Below are 18,414 nucleotides of genomic sequence, written 5' to 3' on the forward strand. Positions count from 1 at the left end.
CTTATCCCACTTTTATACCCCAAGTAGACTCTAGAGAATTTGTCATCAGGTAGATAGCAAATGTTGGATGTGTGACTGGCAAGAAAGAGATAATTGAGAACATATTTTCTGGTACTGTAGTGAGTTGGCAGACTTTAAGTACTCCCTGCAGGATGCACTTTTGGAGATGCTTGGTGGACAGATCGGTGTTACAAGGGAGATGATTTTTCTGAGCTATGATACAGGATCAGAATTGCCTTGACATGGTAAGGTCTTGCCATCTCTATGTACGGTGGCTCCCAAAAAAGCAATTACTAGAAAACAGAAATATAAATATAAACCAACTATACTAGAAGTATTGAATATAGTAACAGAGATAAAACAACTAGAATTGAGATCTTTAGGAAAAGGTAGGAGCAAACTACACAAGAAAAAATGGGATTTGTGGGTTGTAGGAACAATACATACAGGGGAAGAAAAAGGTTTAAAAGAAGGCAGGACTTAAATGAGCTATGTAATAGGAATTGAATTATGTATGTAATGTTACTTAGGTTATATGATATATAGCAATATATGTGAAGCATGATGTTTGTTAATTTTAACTTTTCCATACAGTTTAATTACTTTTATATAAATGTAAATGTGACTATGTCACTAGGCTGCCATGGATTTTTACCTTCTTTTAATAATAAAACTATTACTGCTTTATGCCATGATTCTTGAATGGCTCACCTAGCTGCTATCATATTAAATATTTTAACCCACTTAGGTTACAACAGCAAAAATGTAGGTCTCCTAATTTCTATAGTAAGTCTGTCTTAGCCTGTGGATTTGCCTGCAGCTTGCTCCTTGCTTTGTCTGAAATTCAGTCCCCCTCAAGGAGGCCAGGCTTCATTAATTCCTTGATGTCCTTCTCACTGTCCTTGGAAGCTCTTTGTCTGTTAAGAAGTTATTGAGTCTAGTAATCCAGCTCGAGTCCCTCACCTTCAATATATATAGATTCTTATAATATTCTCTAAGCACATGACCTACTATCTCCATCTCTTGTACTATTTGCCCTGAGTAGGATCTATGATCTTTATAATTCCCCTATCTTTCTTTTTCTGTTACAACCGTAAGGCCAAATATTTTTCTGTTTGGGAGATGTCCCTCTACTGAAGTGTAGTTGCCAAAATCTGGAATTCCCTCCTTAATGGAATAAGAATGCAAAATAACAAACTTAACGTCAAAAATCAGCTGAAGTCCTATCTATCCAATTCTTGGATGTGTAACTGTCAAGATCCTGACAAACCAAATAAATGTTCAGTCCTTTCTCATTGGTAACTGCAAATGGTGCTTTATATGAAAAACTTCTCTTGTAGCAACGGAGTTGATGCTTCAGAGTATATCATAATCTTGTGGTATCCACCTGTAGTTTACTTTCTTTGCATTGTATAAATGTTCTACAAAAGGACTGCACTGCATATATTTGTACAGAGCCTTAGAAACTAGCTTTTTTTTTTTTTGTTTTTTTTTTACTATTGTTTAAATGTTCCTTAAATGGACGTGAATATTTCTATGCAGAACTTTAGAAACTACCTTGTGTTTTATTACTATGCTGCTTGTTTTCTGAATCTGAATATTTTTGTAACATGATGTACTATGTAGAGTTTTTCTCCCCAGGCCTCCACTGAAAACAGGCAATTACTGCCCAGTCGGACTTTTCCAATAAACAAATGTAAAATAAAATAAAATAAATAAAAATATCTCATGTCCATACATCTTTAATGCCACCTGTTTTCACTCTGTCCCCTCTTCTGTGTGCTCCATCCATCTTTTCTCGCAGTCCTTAAGTTACTTTCCCTCCGTAGATGGCAGTCTCTCCCTACACTGTTGCAAAGTCATCATATTTAACCTCTCCTCATTCTTTTCCTTTATTTCCTGCCTTTCTTGCCTCAGCTCCTGTTTGAAATCTTCCCATTCTTTTATTTCATCTTACCTACCTGACCCCTCTTGAATATCTCATCCAGACATTTCATCAGTGTCACCTTTTTCATTGTATTAGTTAACCACCCTACCCTAAATGTCCAATGTCTCAGATACTGTGGGGCATTAGGTGTCTTTCATTTTAAATTGATTGGTGTATGGTCCAATAAAAGTACGGTGTACATATGAAATGTATTTATAAGGGTGCTATACTATCTCATTATATACATCTTATCAAATCTAGAGTGTCCCAAAATGCCTGCAGTAATGTCTATATTGGCTAGCATCGCTATTAAAAATTCTTAAATGCACCATTCCAATACATCCTCATAGCAATTCTGAACAATCTTCCTTTCTTTTGATAGACTATCTTCTATTTGTCCACCACTTAAATCAGACAATTTTTCTGTAATATTCCAGTCCCCAGCAAACAGACCTATATCTTGTATAAATGGTAGACCATCGATCAATATCTCACTAACCTCCATTTCAGGTGTTTCCAGGAGAATATAACAATTACCTAAACTATTCTTTAGTATCTCTAACAGTCCCCAACTAAAACATATATCACTTTATTATCCAAAACAGTGTCTTATATGACAAAGGAAACTCATTTATTAATCAAAATTCTTACTTCTTTTTTCTCCACTCATTCTCACTTACATAATGTCCCTTCTTTACTAACATTTCATGTTCTTTTTTTCACAAATATGTTTCCCTGTGCATTATTACTTCAGCCCCACTCCCACCTACATACTCATTTATTCATCTCAATTTAGTTGAATCAGTGAGAACTCTGACATTTGAGGACATCACTCGCGTGCTCACAATAAACTTTCCCATCTCATATTATCCATCCTGGGTATATCTCGGAATTGATCCAGAATAAATCCCCTTTCTGAGATCTGCATGCTATGGTTTGTTATCCTCATTTCAGACATTTTCCTACCACTTACAAGAATGAAGTTTCTTAAAACACTATCAGAATTACTTACAAGCTTAAGTATAATATAAATCCCCGTTTTCTTCCTTTAGTACAAACACAGATCCCTTTACTTTGATGGTGAGACTGACTGCATTTTCTCGTTTTCTCTGTTCCCCCATCCCAGTCCTTTTTTCCTATTTCCCCATTAATTAAATTTATTTTCTTCTCTAAAGCACCCACTTAATTGCCATCTCAGTGTAACTTATGGCTATTTTATTCCATCCTATGTTACTTGCATCAACTAATACTATAGTCTCATACACTTAAAGGAAACAAGATTTATTTTCTTTTACCTGAGCTGGTTATATACATGCTTGCTGCCTCCATGTAGGTTCAAAGTAACTCTCATACTGTTTAACCCACCTTTCTCCAGTCATTATCCTTCAACATGCATCTTTCCACTGTTTCTTTTCCCTTTCTAAATATCCTTTCTTGTTGCCCCACATGGTTTTATAGACTAAGTGTGAGTATTGCTTTCTGGCTGTGTCCCTGAACTAACTTCCTCTCACTTCACCCATCCAGCTGTATCTCATTACACTGTCTCTTCCTAATGTGCCTTTCTTATCATTAGTCATCACCCTGCCTTAACTAATCACCTCGTGATTATATTCCAACTAAATTATTTTCACTTAAGCTAGTCCAATACACTATCTAACCCTTACAAATTACTACAATTGTCTTAGCATGATTCTGTGTACAGTTTTTTTATCACATACACTACAAATTCTCGATCTGTCACATTCCTTCTTCATTTGCATGGCCCCATACTATAAAGAAACCTCACACCATCTATGTGACAACAATACTTGCATGAAAACAATTGCCCCTATAATCTCTTGCTCCAGCCTATATTAATATAGGAGTCCTAACACTTTCCTCAATATTTATTTGGAATGGAAGTTCTGATGCCTTCCTACCATTTATCTAATGGTCTCACTGCACTAGGCCCTGTGTGTGCAGTTTCTTCTCACTACTGTTCTACATACTGACACATGTAAATTTACTTCATATAGGGATCCCTTTCCATAATTTTCCAGTTATTCTTTTCCATCTGATCTTAAATCTGAAATATTATTCTAGTTTCAACAATTAAAAAATAATAAAATAGAAAGATTGATTATAAGACAAATAAGAATCCATAAAACTTCACTTAATTTCTATAAAAATAATAACAGCAAGTAATAGCCTTCAAACTTTAGTACTAGGTAGAGCTGCTATTGTGCTGTGATCACCTTGATCATTTGAAAGTCTAAGTTTTAAAATAGCACTTCAGTTCATTGTCCCACAAATATAAAATTCTCTACATAAACTGCTATGAGACACCAGTGCAGGTCAATCTCTGGCTAGTAACTTCAGGTGTCCCACTGATCACATCTCCAGAGATTCATCCTCTTGATGGAAATTGACTGGTTGCTCCATGATGTCACTTATCATCTTTCTGTTTCTTTGTATTTCTCTCTCTTTGTGTCCCTCATTTATTGATGGAATAGTGAAAAGGGTTTCATTGGTCATTTCTCCTTTCCGGCTCTGTCACACTTACTCCTGCTTATACCAGATGTTTCACCACCCTCCATCTGAGCATTTTCACTTTGGAATTGCGTCTATCTTTCCTTCTGCACCATTGCCTCCTTCACCTCCATGGATGCTTTCCCTCCCATTGGAAAAATGTCTTTAAATATTACTGGATAAAGTAGCGTAAATGTTAAGTTTAGGGTTTTACATGCATGAAAGTAGAACACAAATCTCTGTCTTCTCTGTCATGTAGTAGCTGGGAAATCCTGGTTTTCAATTACCAGATTTTCACCTACCATTGAGGCTTTTTCTCTTTTCCACATTGCAGTGGTAACTGCTATTAGAGTTGACATGTCTCTGCCTTCATCTTGGGTACCTAATAGCTGAGGTCTATGCTTGAAAAACTTTGGGTTTCTGATTGAGTCATATATCATCGCTAGGAAAGTCAGCCCATTTATGCAATTGTTTGATCACAACATTGTATGTACTGTTTTTTTGCCCTAGGAATTTGTACTCATCTCCGACTTTTGTATTCTTATCATGTATGTGGAGTTTTGCATCTTGTGTTTTGTATCATATATTGTTATCTTTTATTTTTTATACTCATCTTCTATTTTTTATTTATATGATTGTTATGTATGTAGAGCTTTTCTCCCCAGGTCTCTGCTGAAAATGGGCACCTGATTGCCTAGTCAGACCAAGCCGGTAATCAAATATAAAATAAATAAATAAATAGTTCAGTCCCCCATTTCTTATAATCAATTCCCTTGATGCCATACCTCACAGCTGTCCAGGTTTTTGCAGAATGTCCACATTTTTTACTCATATTTTTCTACTCCTCATAAAATTTGTGTTGTTTTCTGGAAAATCACTGGGATGATCAGAGGATTGAAGTCACTATATAATGACAAGCATTTGAGTTTCAGACTTCAAATTATTTAGAAAATGTTTGTAAACACAAGCCATGTTACTCAAGCAACTTTATAAGTTTATGAGAGCAATATTTAAAACCTGTCCCATATTTTGGGCCTTTGTCTCTCCATTTTGTCAGGCATGGTCCAGATTTCTTCCACTAAGAAGTTGATGGGTATGCTCGATACACTTAGAAATATTAATAAATCTCAAGTTTTCTCCTCTTTTTCTATCCTTCAGCTCAGACTGCATTATTTCTATTTCTTCTAGTCATCTAGAATAGTTCCAATCAGACTTCTACACAGCTTCTACTTCACCTGAGTGAAAGGACAATGTCCTGAAAATTTCTTTTTATTTCCAGTCCATCTTGTGCACATACTCATTTAATGATCCACTCATTTTCAGGATCTTCTTCTACATTTTATTTATTTTAATGTGAAGATTTTCCATCTCTAGAGTGTCTTCAGGGTCCATGTTTCCTGTTAAATTTCACTGAATTCCTCCCATTTCTCATTGCTGGACTACAATGTGCTTTTTTGTTCCTTAAGGAGTTTCTCATATGTCCAGTGGCTTTTTGTCTGCTTATGGTCATTTACTTTGCTGTCCAGATTTCAAATGATCAATTGTATCCATGACAGGCATTTACTTAAAACCATGTTTTAAATCTTTTCTCAGGCAAGAGGGCAAGAAACCACATCTGCTCAGCTCAGCATCTTATAGTAAGTCCTTGTGTGTGATTTTATTATTGCATTTATATGTACAACTAACAGAGAATTCTACAACAATAAGTAGTTATACTTCCTGTGAGGTATTGTTGTTTATAGTTGCTTATCTAATTAGTCCTTATGAACTAGCTGTAGTTAGCATAAGACATCATAAAGCAGAAGCTATTAATAGACCCAAATGTCTACAAAACAAGAAAGTTAAATAAAAACACCAAGCATTAAATGCATTCATCTCCACAACCAAAAGAAAATTCTGCACAAAAAAAATCTTACACCTATACATTAATCACAGCCGTCAAATACAAAGCCTCATTATTATACTCTAGATACAGGAACCAGTTGGAAAAGGGGTTTACAGAGGAACAGAAACTTAAAGCTATTGACTCTACCATCAAGCTGACCCCATTTAAAAATCTTATTTATACTCAACTAATGATACATAATAATGCCTATTATACTCCAGTTATGTTAAATACATTTGACCCTAAAACCTCACCATCTTGTACAACTTGTCCATTCCCCCAAGCTTATCTCTTACATATTTTATGGTTTTGTAAACATACACAAAAACTTTAGTGTTCTCTTAAAGCAAGAATAGAGAAAATGTGATACCAAAAATTGACTTTGTCCTGGGAGTTTGCCATTCTTCATATTATGGTTTTAAAACTATCTAAATTAAAATATCATATCCTTATTACTCTTTGTGCATTAGTTAAATTATATATAACACAAAATTGGATAGATCACACAAATCTCTTTTGGAATGGATTTAGAAACATGACTATTAAATATATATCCTCTCAAAAGTTTATTATAAAAAAATGACAATAAACGCTCCTATTACCAGAAGTATTGGAAACTTGTTTGTTTGAAAGAATAGATTATAATGGTAGAAAATGGTGGAAATAAAATAATTTGATTTTATAGTTAAGTAAGATCAATATAATTAAATATTTTATTAGACTCTACAAATTCATATAATTTTTGTAATATATAGCATTGTCACTATATATATATATATATATATATATATATATATATATATATATATATATTATTTCTTCTTTTTTAATAGTACTTATTGCATATATTGCAGAGTTGTTTGTTTTAGATTTGGTAGCATATTTGCTGTTGACTGAATTGTATTTGTAACCACCCACGCCCAGTACCTCTACATTTAGCCTCCCTAACCACACCCCCCTCATCCACACAATCACTCATAGGATCCACCTCCTTAAAGTGATATAACCCACTTCCTTTGTTTTTCACACAGACCACAGTCAGAACTTATCCTATATACTAACCTGTAACTACTACATCATTATAATACCTACATCTGGCTCACCACTCCCTAAGGACCTTCTCTTAATTCTTCTCCTACCTTTCCTTTCTATACCTTACCTACTTACATTCTATGAATACCTTAACTGCCTAGGATTTCATTACTCCATAAGGCAAACCTCTACACCAATACTTGTAGACCCTCACAGCAATACATATACACCCAGCACAACTAGCTACCTACCAGCTAAGCATCATAGATTGACTCACATCAAATTCTATAGTCCAAGAGCTAGGAAATTCCAAAACCTAATATGTAGACTCTTAAAACTTACAATGAGATTACAAGTTCACCCCTTAATAGATGGTGATATCCACCCAAACCCTGGACCAAACTCTACCACAACTTCAGTGCCCCACACACCAATTCCTGCTAATGCAGAATTGCTCGCCAGACCCTCTAACTCACTCTTGATAGCTCATCTCAATATGCTGAGCATAAATAATAAAGTTGCTCACCTACATGCACTCATGGATGTATATTCATTTGACATCCTATGTCTTACTGAAACATGGCTCAAAAATGCAACACAAGATAATGAGATGATTCCACCCAGCTACAATATCTTGAGGCTAGACTGTAAAGCTAAGAAGGGTGGGAGGAGTAGCTATTCTATACAAATTTGGATTACAGGTGACCCCTATAGATTCTAAACCTCTACTAACAAGTAAGGCTGAAATCCTTATTTCCAAATTGCAACTTAATAAACGTAAATCCATCTACATCATCTGTGCTTATCTTCCCCCAGGTAATAACTCTAGCACCCTAGAGGATATCCTTAGTTGGCTATCTAATACCTACCCACAAGGAACCATAGTGTTTGGTGACTTTAATATCAACTGGAGGAGCTGTACCTCAGAACAGCCACCTAGTCATATTGACCTATATGGTTTTACTCAAACCATTACATCCCCTACAAGGACCAATAATCTTAATGGCAAGGAAAGCACCTTAGATTGGATTCTCATAAACAGTCACCACCAAACTTACAAAGTAGAAACCCTCCCCGAAGATATAAGCGACCATTCACTTACCTTCATAATCAGATATGAGTGACATTCTAAACCCAACCACCTTTAGGACAATAAGGACCAAGAAGAATTTTAACCTTGACAGCTTTCAAAAAGAACATTTGGCATGCAATTGGTCATCCCCGAAAACCTACCTCTAGAGGAAGCAGGAAAATACTTTAATTCAAAAGTCCTAGCTATTTTAGACTACCATGCTCCAACACGTACAATTAGAACCAGGATTAAACCAGCCCCATGGCTCTCAAAAACTACCAAACAAAAAATCCTCCTTAGAAACAAACTGTGGGCTAACTGTCATTCTACTAAAAACCCTGTAGATAAATTAAAGTTTAGACAGCTTAGAAATGAAACAAAAAATCCATATTGTTAGACAAACAACATTTTTACTTTGAGCTCCAACAAACCCACCAAAATAAACCGCAAAAATTTTGGTCAGGCATCAATAAACTCTTACACCCAGGTCGTTCAGTCACACCCATCCCTTTAGGCTCTGATCACGATAATCCAAAGCAAATACCAATATCTTTAATACTTTTTTCACAGAGAACATTCGATCTCTTGCCAATCAGCTATCCCCTGATACATCATCATCAACCACCTTCATCACTAATGCACCCCCATCATTTCACTTTCAACCTCTTCCTACATCCCTTGTCTGCATCCTTTTACATAAGCTTAAACCTACCACCCTCTCTGCAGACCTATTACCCACATAATACCTGCAAAAAGCTGCAAAAGCCATAGCTTACCCCATTTCCATCCTGATTAATAGAACTATTACTGAAGGAACTATCCCATTTATTTATTTGCAATTTGATTGCCAGTGAAGTCCACTGGGCCGAATTGACCTACTTTCAGTGGAGGCCCAGGGAGAAAAGCTCCAAGATGCATTATACAGTTTAGATACAAATGTTAGTTAATATTAAAGATCTTATGTAGAATAGTTACTCATAAATGCCTTCAATATCATGCATAGTTAACAAATTCATTAAGCTTGAAGGTAGGGATCACACAGTTTTATTTGAGGAAAACAGATATGGGTTAGGTGTGGAAACAGTTTACATACAAACCTTTTAAGAAAATGTAAATACGCTTTACATACACACATCAACAGTAGAATGCTATTTACAATATTTACAAGATTGGGCTGTGTGAGGGGAGCTGTAGGATTTGAGAGATTAGAGGGAAGTTATAGAAATTGTTGAGAGCTTAGATAGGCTCATAGGAAGATAACTATGAGAGTTGTAGAGCTTTGGAACCAGAGTGAGAACCCCCTTGGATTAGGTTGGGTGAAGGCAGGTACATTTCCATTTAGTGGACAGGTATTTGAATAGTTGGGTTTTGAAGTTTTCTGAGTTTGGTATGGTTCTTAGTGTGGAGGGAAGGGAATTCCATTTTTTGCCTAGTGAGAAAGACAGGAGAAGTTGGCCAGTAGGACGTTTAGGTTTATGGATAGTAATTAAGTTCTGATTTTCAGATCTGAGAGCTCGGTTGGGTGTATAAAGGGTAAGGATGTTAGTTAGAGTGGGTCATTTTGTTGGGTGAAATATAAGTCTATGTGCAGTAGTGAGTTGGAGATAGTCTGGGTAGTTTGGGAGTTCAAGCCAATTCAGGGATTGCAGGGCTAGGCAGTAATGTGTGGTATTTTTAGATTTAGAGGCAAATTTAGAGATTTTATTGTAGCAGTTTTCTAGCTTAGAGGTGATAGAGGAGGACAGGTTGATTAGGAGAGGGGCTCCATATAATAAGGAAGGAAGAAGATAAGTTGAGGCCAGAGTTTGCCTGGTAGAGTTGGAGAGAAAGCGATTATTCCTATACAGCATACCTAGCTTTTGTGGGTTTTCTTAATATTTTGTTGAATATGAATATCAAACTTGAGGTGTTCATCTACAGTAATGCCAAGTAGTTTGGCAGAGAGGACTACTTCTATAGGTGAGTTGGTTTGACTATAGACTTTGAAGTTGTTTTTATCATAGGAGAGGGTCTTTTGGGAGGGAATAATAGAATCCCATCAATCTGGAAAATTTCACACATTATCCCCTTGTATAAGGGTGGTAACTACAATGAATTATCAAACTATAGACCTATAGCCATATTACCTCCACTGGAAAAAATCATGGAGAAATGCATTCATAAACAGCTGTTAAAGCACCTAATAGAAAATAACTTACTAGCCAACTGCCAACATGGTTTTAGGCCATTTCATAGCACCACCTCTGCTCTCTTATCTTTCTCTGACTGTATTAATAAGAATCACAACAATGACACTCTATCCTCAGCCCTCTTTATTGATCTTTTGAAAGCCTTCAATATGGTTAACCACCACTTACTCATAAATATACTCAAAAACCTGTCTCTAGACACACTGGCTATTCAGTGATTCAAATCATACTCAGACAACAGACAGCAGGCTGTCCTATGGGAGAACAACTTATCCTCCCACCTCCCAATTGCCCTTGGTATCCCTCAAGGCTCCATATTAGGCCCTCTCCTAGTCTCTATTTTTATAAATGACCTATATTCTGTTATACCTCAAGCTACTTGTATCAAATACGTGAATGATTCCACGTTAATATGCTCTGCCACCTCACCATCTGACCTACAGTCTCTAACCCAAAACGTGTTTAACACAGTCAGGAAATGGCTTCTGCATCAATGCCTCATCCTGAATCCCAAAAAAAACAAAACTGCTACTATTTACTCCCACCCGTAGGGCCTCCCCACTTAATTTAACTGTGACATCAAGCAATGGTACTCTTATATCTCCTGATTCTACTACTAAACTTCTTAAGGTACTAATTGACAACAACCTTACCTTTGATTCCCATATTAACAGTACTCTAAAAACAGTCAACAAAAAATTAGGATCCCTATACAGGATTAAACCCTTTTTGACTCCACTAGCCAGGACCACCATTGCCCATACCCACTTAATCTCTACCCTTCTCTATACCTCGCTTTTATATACTAAACTATGTAAAAACAAGCTGAACAAGCTAGCAATCTTCTACAATAATATTGCCAGATTTGCAACTAGATCTGCCTTCAGAGCCCATCATTGCGATAATCTTAAGCAGCTAGGATGGCTAGAATTGCCAAATATCATACTATTTAACCAGTTAACAGTTGCCCACAAGATCCTGTACCAACCTACTAACACATCAATACTTACTAACCTAATCACCCCCTATAACAACCTCAAGACCTACACTCATCAAATAAACTACTTGTACAAATAGGTAAAGCTAACAATCTGGCTGGTGACTCCTTGTTCGCTAATACTGTGGGCAAACCCTGGAACTCCCTCCCAAAAGACCTAACCACCCTTACCTCTACAACACTATTTAAAAGCAAATTGAAGCCATACCTTAAATTACAGTGGCTATGCCCTTGTTCTAACCCTGACTAACTACCTCAGTTTTCTCAGGGTACTAATCACCATACCTGTATAAACTAGTTACTTTTCGGTTAACTACTAAGAGAGTGTATAAGCTAGCTACTTTTTCTGTTAACTACAAAGAGAGTATTCTCTTATATTTAAATCGTTATTAGCTAAATATTTGAATGGCTAACCATAGCTGAAATGTACCATGATTCTGTTTACAGAAATGCAACAAAATGCAATGAATGGGATGATTATCTGTAAATTTAGCTGCATTTGTAAATGTCACATAGTATAAATAATAGTGTATTTTTTGTTGGAGCTTTTCTCCCCAGGCCTCTGCTGAAAATGGACATATATCCAGTTGGACTAGCCTGGTCAACAAATGTAAAATAAATAAAATAAAAAAATTATCAAAAAATGCTTACTTGTAATATTTCACCCTGCTTGTATTTAAGGTACAAAAGCAATAACATTTTAACTGAAAAAAAAATTCTTCACAAAAGAATTACTGAATGCCTCTGAATTAAATACATTCATTAAGCCATGTCATGTTAATGTTGAGTTTTTATTAAAGTTAAGACCATTTTAACTGGTCCTTCACTATATAAAAACATTGAACTGAATAAATACTTCAAGGCCACTAATTTCTTCCACAGATTTGTTGATGATTTCTAGCATTGAAATATCCCAGGATTTAATAAACTCCGTATAAGCACTGTGTAGAGCCTACATGGAATGTATCCATGTACATGCCCACTGTTCCCCCTCAGCAGCACGCCATGCATATTAATGATGGTGCACTGCTGAGGAAGAGCATAGGAGCAGGGATATTGAATCAGTTTGGGGAGATGTGTACAGCCTACTTGTGGTTGTGTCCAACCCTTTTCAGATGTTATGTACAAGGTGAGGCTCCCTGTAATGCACTCCACCATTTTTGAAATGCTGTGAATTGTGTTAAATTTGTAATATTTAAATTTTATGTTTTTTTTTTTTTAATTTTATTTTTCTGTATGCTTGCACGGTGCAGCATAGAGTGCAGCAATGCCAAGCTGTTCTCACATATAGACAGCTAGCACTGCCTCACATCTAAAAATAGAATCTGGACATAATTAATCACTATACGTAATGTCTGCTTTTTTTTTTTTTTTTTTTATAAATGTTGTTTGCATGGTGTGCTGCAAAGCTGAGCAGCGCTTATACATATATAGCTGACTCCTGCCAGACATCTAAATGTAATTAATTATTTATTTATAGGTGTATTTAAGCATGTTTTCAAGGTGTGGCACAGTGCTTAGCAACACTGACAGGTAACCTAATAGTATATGTGAAGGTATAGTAGTTTTCATAATATCCAAGTAGCTAAATGGATATGGCCTTATGTCTATTAGATCCTGGGTTCGAGTCGATAACAGGCAGAACATGTCTGTAATTTAATGTACTATTTTTGTTTAAATTAATAAACAAATTGTGAAATATGGCACTGCTGCACTCTGCCAAGTACTGCTCAACCATGCTAAGTACTGCATAAACATGCTAACGAGTAACAATGTTTGTACAGTGCTAAGCTTCGCTAAAACCATGGTTATGCAAGTTTTCATGCTGCTCAGCTCTGATTAGCTGGTTTGCACAATGCTAAGCAATGCAGCATTTTTTTTAATGTTGTTCAATGATATGTAAGGATGGGAAAACAGCCTATATTAAGCACAATAGGCAGGAATTCTGCACCATTCATTGGAGTTCAATCGACTGTTGATATGGCAGGTGGTGCTGGTGAAGGTGCATGGTTTCAGGTGCAGAAGTAGGGTGTTCAGGAGTCCAGGGTCATGGTTGGGGTCCTGGTAAAGAACTATGCTTGGCTGATGTAGGGCAGTTTTCAGGGCTCAGAGTGTAAGGCGGAGGCCTGGGACTGGTTGGCCAGGGAGCTCACCAGTGCTACTGGTATCCCTCGCACAAGTAAGAAGTGTCATCACCATTATGATGACCTGAAAATGAGAAAGAGGGGAACTTTGGACACCTGGTTCCAAGAAGCAAGAGGTGGGAATGCCCCACAAATATGTAAGTATGTTTTACCTATCTTTCCAAAATGCAAGCTGAATGTCTGCAATGATATGTAAGGATGGGAAAACAGCCTATATTAAGCACAATAGGCAGGAATTCTGCACCATTCATTGGAGTTCAATCGACTGTTGATATGGCAGGTGGTGCTGGTGAAGGTGCATGGTTTCAGGTGCAGAAGTAGGGTGTTCAGGAGTCCAGGGTCATGGTTGGGGTCCTGGTAAAGAACTATGCTTGGCTGATGTAGGGCAGTTTTCAGGGCTCAGAGTGTAAGGCGGAGGCCTGGGACTGGTTGGCCAGGGAGCTCACCAGTGCTACTGGTATCCCTCACACAAGTAAGAAGTGTCATCACCATTATGATGACCTGAAAATGAGAAAGAGGGGAACTTTGGACACCTGGTTCCAAGAAGCAAGAGGTGGGAATGCCCCACAAATATGTAAGTATGTTTTACCTATCTTTCCAAAATGCAAGCTGAATGTCTGCAAAACTGGTATGCATAATGGTGTGCTTCTCTTCCAGCAGTTGCAGCTGAGATGGCTCAAAATGTCGAGTCACTTGCCGGGCACCTGCCCAGGTTGCACTGTGTGTGTGGTAAGTATGGATTTATTATGCTAACTGTAGTGCAATAAGTAAGAATGAGTAAAGTATTTAAAGCAATAAAGAATACACAATAAAAACTGTACTGCAATAAATGGGCACTTACAACTGTAGTGCAATAAATGGGCAAAGCTGTAGTGCAATAAATGAACAATAACAATTGTAGTTCAATAAACAATAAATGATACCAATAACTGTAAGCAAAATGGTGTACAACAGGATTATGTTATCATAACCATTGCAGTAGAGCTGTATGCATTGATTGTCTATGGTAAGGTTGCTGCAGTGAGCTGTAACACTGTAATAGTTGTAGAATACAAAACTAATGGCCTGAAAACTGTATCTCTTAATTCATAGTACTGCCCAAGGCTGTCATCCGGAAAATATTGGTCACATAATGCTCTCTGTTCCTCCTACTTCAGATAATAAAGGTATATCAGTGAGGTAGCCCACTCCATGAGCAGCTATTGTTTGTGGACTTCACAGTAATTTATCAGCGATACCAAGAAAGTGTTAACCACCATTGCTGATTCTAATATAAATCTGTTTTAATATATGCAGTACTGTTGTATTCCATGAATGTGTTATACTGTCACTGTAGTCAATTATAACACTGTAATATTTCTAGAATGCAAAAAGAATGTCTTGTAGCTTGTATTGCTCAACTCATAGTATGGTTCAAGGTTTTCTCCAGGCCAGTACCAGTCACGTAATGTTCACATTTTCTCTCTCCCTAGAAGCGAAAGGTATATGGGTGATGTAGCCCATGTTATTTGTAGATATTGTGTGTCATAGAAATTTAAAATCAATACCAATAAAGTGTTCACGAGCATTGTTGATTCCTAATTAAATCAGTCTATTTTCAGTACGGCTGTATTCCTTGCAAGCCTGTACTAAGTTGCTGCAGTCAATTATTATATTATTTGTAGATGTCCCCTGCAGTCACAGCTATTGGGTTCTAGTCCCATGCCTGCCAGCTAAGCCATGACAGCTGTCAAATTTAAGAATTGTACACAAACATTCCTCTCAAATGTCACAATTTCTTGTAATGTAATTAAAACTGCCTAATCTGTCTGTCACAGGATTACCAGAGAAAGACTACTTGGAATGCAGTGTATTACCAAATCCACTTATAGAACACCTTGGTAGTTATATAAGTCCACATTATTTGAAACTGTTCTGTGTAGTTTTATACCTGCATTTGTCATTGCTTTGCCCATACTGACCCATGCACCTACAGACACACACGGCACTTGTCCATGGTTCATCTTACATGCATCTCTTTCTGACTCACACATGTGCTGTCAACTATTTGGGCCAGCCTAGGCCTCCTACATCCCCACACAAGACCCTATGCAAGTGATGATATCTGTGCCACATCCCTGTCATCCTCGCCATTGATACAGAGAAATTAAGCTATGTGTCTGACGCACAGGGTGACTATATTAGTTAACATGTACTTGTGTAATGTAGTGTTGGTTTGGCATGCCACTTGTAGTGGTTACCATCAGATACTGCATGCCAACATTGGTCATGAGTGCACCACATAAATGTGTGTACCTTATGTTGTATGATGTTGTATTGGCTATATAGTTATGCAATGACAGGTGTGTCACTGGCCTGTTTATGTGTCTGTTACAGGAATCTGTTAGGATAACCTATGGATACAGCAGAAATAAAGCAGCACAGGATGGCATGTCAGCACAGCAGAAATATGTCTTCAGCAAAGGTGGAGCACTGTAAGTTCATGGCTTGATATGTTCATATGTGCATAACAGGTTAACAGGGTCAATGGTGGCATTCAGCATACTCATGCATCCATAATCTGTGATAAGGTCTGCTACCCTTGATAAGTGTCACCATGGATTGGGGATCTAACACATCTACAAGCTATGGTGATGGAGATGACCCATATACATATATCCTGTGTCCAATACCAACATTGACCAACACCAGTTATGATTGTCATGCTCTGCATCCCAGTGTGTAACCTGACATGATGTGTGTCACAGTAGATGTGTGCTTTACACACACAGGGGATCTGTTTCATGTATGTAGGGTGTACTGGCTGTGTTACATACTTGTCTCCCCAGCATGTACTATACATACCATGCTGATATTGTCAGTGTGCAGAACAGGTGAGACGTGTAACTCCTGTCATGGATATGCAGGAGATACACAGTTGGAACTGACACCTCCCTATATGGAGCCATACACATCCCCTCCAAAGTATTTAGGGGACAGACTACACATGTATGGTTGTGACATGGACTGCATAGGACATGTTATCTAAACTATGTATTGGTGTACCATGGAACCTGTGTGGCTGCTATAGTTGTACGATATGCCTGTGTAGTGACTTGGCAAGGGTACCATTGCACACAATGATAGGTGTGATGACTGCCACATCCAGTATACCAGTGACAGTCTGGGATTTACATCCCAAAGCTGTTGGTATTGAATGTACAACATTGAATGCATCCCCACATCTTTTTGACCAGTGAAAGTCAAAGGCTACATTACTCTCTATGTCCATAACTCCATGTCTAATGGTGAAACTGTGTGCAGTGTGCAGACACTACAATATTTTGCAGGGGTACATGATTCCTCACAGGATAGTATTGTGCAGTCGTTGGCATTTAGTCATTGTCAGTGGCTCAGACAACAACTGACTGTATCCTCAGCCATCCTGGATAACTGCTGGTTCTGTGTGGGATTCTGTGACAGTTCCTGATATGTACTCCCCTGCTAATGCACTAAGTCAGAGATCAGTGACAGTGGCTGTGACTGCAGAAATGGAATAGGTAGAAGGAATACACTAATGATGATCTCCACTGGTGACTGGCATCATTGCAGCATAGATCTCCCAATTCTATGTTCCCTGAGTATGACTGTCAGACACTTGCCTATCCACCAGCTGACATAAAATTCTGTTCATGACGTACACAATTTCCAGCATGGCCTGCTGGCCTAATATTGTCATACATGTTGTCAGGCCATGGTTGGTGGAGTGAGACTCATGTCTGACATCCATAGCATAGTGTAACAGTCAATGGGCTCCACCAGTTACAGTTGGTAGGCATAATCTGGCCTTCAGCAAAGGTAACAGTGTTTTGTCCAGTGTCAGTAGGGGTACAACAGTGTTAGTGCTTGTATCCATGATACCTCCTATCATGGCATTTCAGGTGGCAGAACTCAGAGAACTGGGGACACTGCTTTGTACTACATGCTAGTTGCCTCTGTTCAAGTAAGTGTTACTTCCAGCATGTTGCAAAAAGAGAGTCATGCAAGGTATCTGTACAGAGCACATACAAACACTTTAGGGAAGTGTAATATTTACACACTGTGTTGCTTAGTCATGCTGTGGCTCACTTGCCCAAATAATGTACAGGTCCTTACCTACAATGCCTTGGAGCATTGCTGTGACATCCACACATAGGGAACAATGTATTGTACCATGTGTTTACCAATATGGGTGACCACTACAGCTCCCCAATGTGAGGTCCTACCTGGATGGATCTGGCTACAGAACATTATTTGGGACTACCAGCACATACCTTCCCTTACAGACAATACAGACATATATGTCAAGAAAGCCATTTATTACCTCCTGTGGAATGGTTGACATAGCATGACTGCACATCTCCCTTTAGATGGGACAGGCAGGTATGCAGAGCTCTACAACCATGCATTATGTCAGCAGCATTACAACTGCATGAACTTGGCTGTACGGGACAGGAGAGACAGAGGCTTGTCATGGCTCAGCAAATCTGACTGGTGGACAACTGCCATTAGCAGGCTGTGCAATAACAGGTGGACATTGCTGTGTGACAGTTTGGGTGAGGGTACCCCCTAACATACAGGCACAACCTCCTCAGCTAAATGAAGCACATAGTGTTGTTTTAAGTGTAAACATGTTAAGTGA

The sequence above is a fragment of the Protopterus annectens genome, chromosome 2.part0 (genome assembly GCF_019279795.1).
Source record: "Protopterus annectens isolate FY-2018-M chromosome 2.part0, PAN1.0, whole genome shotgun sequence".
Classification (NCBI taxonomy): Eukaryota; Metazoa; Chordata; order Ceratodontiformes; family Protopteridae; genus Protopterus; species Protopterus annectens.